This window comes from Danio rerio, chromosome 23, assembly GCF_052040795.2.
Source record: "Danio rerio strain M-AB ecotype USA chromosome 23, GRCz13ab, whole genome shotgun sequence".
NCBI lineage: Eukaryota > Metazoa > Chordata > Actinopteri > Cypriniformes > Danionidae > Danio > Danio rerio.
Window position 1 is genome coordinate 10,988,847 of NC_141043.1, and position 4,009 is coordinate 10,992,855.

At 37.1% G+C, this 4,009-nt stretch overlaps 1 protein-coding gene across 6 annotated transcripts in view; it reads right to left on the reverse strand.

The window, feature by feature from the left end:
* The window catches only part of foxp1a (forkhead box P1a), an 84,755-nt gene extending 82,056 nt beyond the window's left edge, over window positions 1–2,699 (reverse strand). For 5 of the 6 annotated variants that reach the window (XM_087305908.1, XM_087305907.1, XM_087305904.1 and 2 more), the window contains exon 1: window positions 2,577–2,699. The gene's annotated coding sequence lies outside the window, so the exon portion shown is untranslated. 6 annotated transcript variants of the gene reach the window in all.
* Between the last annotated feature and the right edge of the window lie 1,310 nt (window positions 2,700–4,009).

A 4,009-nucleotide genomic window follows, 5' to 3' on the forward strand; every position in this document is an offset into this window, starting at 1 on the left:
GCAGAATATCTGACTTCAGCATTGTTTTTCAGATAAACAAGAATGTTCACTTAGCATGTTTCTTAAATATCTGCAAACATATTATAGTATTTTTTGCTTCAGAGCTACAGCACCTTTAAACATTATAAACAGTTTGTGTAATGTCCACAAGCTGCCATACTCGCATTTATGAGAGACTGGCTTTTTGGTGGATGACAGAGCCCATGCACTGTTGAGACTAAAGGCTGATTTATACTTCTGCGTCAAACACCGGCGTATGCTACGGCGCTGACGCATAGCCCATCGCCGTGGCCGTCGCCGTCACTGACATGCACCTCTCAAAAATTGTAACTACACGTCGCAACAACGCGAAGCGCAAGCTCTGTGATTGGTCGGCTTGCTAGCGCCGACGAGTCTGGGCGGGACCGAGAGCCGCGCGAATGGCGCGAGCGATTGTTTACAAGTGTGGAGTCCCGTGAAGGAGCTCCGGATGGAAAGTTTTGTTCTGTGTTTACCTCATGGTTAAACTTGTTGCACGTCCGCCGGTTCCTGCCTCAAAATGAGCGAGTTTGAGTCACTTGTACATCCAGGAAGTGTTCAGAATAGCAAAACAGAAGCGAAGAAACTCGACACAGAGGAACATTTACACCTCACTGCCCACTTGCGTTTCGGAAGTGTTAATGCAGACCAACGGAGACAGCGCGCAGAAGTATAAATGCACAGCCATGCGCGTTGCCTGCGCCGTGAGTTGCGCCGGTCACTTGACGCAGAAGTATAAACCAGGCTTAACGTGGTTTATTCAGCCCCTGCAGACACGTGAGACACTTTATATTGTGGATGTGCTTTATTGGACAAACCCACTCTTTGCCATTGTAGATCTTGAAAGAGCAAATTTTATTTTTAAATGACTCATTTTGGTTTTAACTAAAATCCTAAAGTCCTACAACACGCAAAAAAAAAAAAAAAAAACATGCATGAACAAGACAATTTGTGGGGAAAATCATTCAAATATTAAAGTGATAGTTCACCCAAAAATGAAAACTGTCATCATTTACTTGCCCTTGACATTTTCCAAATCTGTATGAGTTCTTTTTTCAGTAAAACACAAAAGACAATATTCTGAAGAAAGCTGGAAACTAACCACAGACATTCATAGTATTTGTTCTTCCTACTATCAAAGTCAAGGGTTTTCAGCTTTCTTCAGAATATCTTTCGTGTTTAACAAAGAAGGGGGTTTAGAACCACTTGAGGGAAAATATTATACTTTCATTTTGTCTTCATCTTTTATATTATCCTTATAGCTTTAATCAACCCTTCAGATTTCAGGTGGCAACTCAAGGAAATATTTAAAGCTAAAGGCTCATTAAAAAAAAAGGTTGTGACTCTACACTATTGAATACCTGTACTGCTGAATGGGCAGATATTTACAATGGAGCATAAAGTGAGAAACCAGATCCCAAGGGCAGTAACACCTGGTTTAAGAACGACAACTTAAGTCAAAGAGAGAGAATGGGATGCCTGTAAAATGCTCCAACAAATGATTAACTGAGTTGTAAACGCTCAGAGGCAAAAAGGAGAAATGAAACCTGTCAAGAGGCGTTGCTTTGCTTTGTTTGTTGTTGCAACAACTTAGAAATCAAACAGTGAAGCTAAATGAGAACTTTTAAACTCTATAATACACCCATGAAGATTAATGAAAGCATGTCTTGAAATAGTGGCTGTGAAAACCACAGATATATATGTTGTAGACAATAGGATGTAAGACACAGTAACAGTAACATCTCTATAGATGATGAATGAGAGATGGAGTTCTTGTTTAAACCTCCTTTCCAGAATCAAGACAGTTAGGATTTACACTCAAATGATTGAGGGTTTGCTTATGGTAACAAACAAACAAATTAATAAAGTGGTTGCAAAAATGTATGGAAAAAAGGTTAAGTGTATGCCAAATGTTAAAAAAATGTAAAATTAACAAAAACTAGAAAGAATTTTTAAATTAATTATATACTTTAAATCTTATTTGTAGCTCTAGTCTAAGGTACGTTTAAGCATCTAGTGAATTGCGTTTCTAATGTATTTTGATTTGATGTCTTGTTTTCATGTAAAATATTAGTCTAATAATGTACATATTTTGTATGGATTGTATGTGTATAAGTACAGTTTGTATTTATGTCTTTAGCTTCGTATGATGTATAACGGTTTAATAAAAAAGAGCAGTTATGTTATTAGACGTGATTTACGACAGACTGCATGCAGTGTCTTGAACTGAAGTTACTCAGGCTGTTTTTGTTCTCCACATGAACTGAGCCAAAGGCACATGTTGGCCAGCTAACACAGCCATGAGGGGTATAAATAGTACCTTACGAAAATTACTCGATGTTAATAAAGCCTCCAACTTTGTTCAAAGCAAATTACCTGTAATAAAATTCCAACTAAATGCCGATAAAAGTGTGGAGACCTTTGAATTAGCTGCTCCTCCTGTTTGCTGCCCAGTGCTGCCGTTAGTTATGATAAGGCTAATAACTAGCAAATCAATCTCGCATGTAAATTAGGGATAAACACAGAGAAAGGCAACGTTATATAGGCAATGAACTCACCTGGGATGAAGCGGGTTCTCAACGGGCACAAATGAAAACTTTAACAGCGACCGCGGAACGAACTTTCGCGAGCTGGAAAGCGCAGTGTGTCGGTCTCCCATGAAGCTCGCGCAGCCGCGCGCTGGCCGCCACACCGCCGCGTGCAGCACAATGTAAACAACAGTATCCGTCCGCGGTGAGCGTCCCGGGAACTACTTTACAGATCATGGGACTAGATAGCCATTACACGCGACCGTTTACAGTGTGCGTTGAGCTATAAACCATAAATAAAAGGGACTTGTTAAAGTAATATCGAATGATGAAAGTCTTTTTAAAACGAAGTTTTTGGGAGAGTTTTTAGAGAAGATAATATGCGAATGGGTGACGTCACGTCCACCTGCTGAGGGCTGAAGTGATTCGTCGGAATAAGCGCTGTTACTACGGCAAGCCTTTTTAACATTCAATCTGTAAATTAAATCATATTAGTATATTTATGTCACTGGTAACTATTTAAATTTACTCTAGAAATTAGTATGTTTTCCATTTAGTATTTAAGTACTAGTAGCGCTTAGTGTTTGACAGTGCTTACTTTTCAGACCAGTCATACAATGACGTTAAATAATAACGATTTTAAATTAGTAAGGCAGGCTTTATTGCTTGTCAAACATTTAGAAAATGTAAAAGTTTCTTAATTATTAGTATCGAATAAAGAACTACTAGTATCTATTAAATTCTAGGTTCTGGTATCTAAAGCATTTAGTAACTTAGTTTCTTATAAAAACACTGTTGTTTCAACCCAAATTGAGATAAAATAAGGTCAAACAGATATAAACGCAACTGTTGAGTTAAATCGGACTCACAAATTTAATTTCATTTGTAATTAACAGATTGTATTTGTCCCTATTTTACCAAATTTGGTTTAAAATGTAGTCATAGTGGAGTCTAATCAATATTTATTTGAAGCTATCAACAACAGAATTATTAACAACAACATTATAAACGCGAGTAGTCTGAATAAACCACTTAAGACTCCAGAAATAAAAACTAAGAACTTATTTTAGAGAAAAAGACATGTGAATGTAGAATGCTAGAAATGAGGTTAAAATGGCGTGCGGCGCCATCTAGCGACAAACAAATACTTCACTGAATGCAACTTTAAAGGGATAGTTCACCCAAAAACGAAAATTTACTTACCATTACTATTTACTTTCCTCTGTTGAACACACAAAAGAAAAACAGTTTGAAGAAAGCTAATAAGACAAAAAATACTTTGGAGGTCAACGGTTATAGATTTTTATATTTAGTATTCAACAAAAGAAAGAAACTAAAGGGATGAAACCACTTAAGAGTGAGTAAATAGGTGAGTAAACTAAGTTTTGGGTAAGCTATCCCTTTAAACTTTATGAATCCATTTTAAACAGTAATTTTATTGAAAATAACCGCAACACTCATAA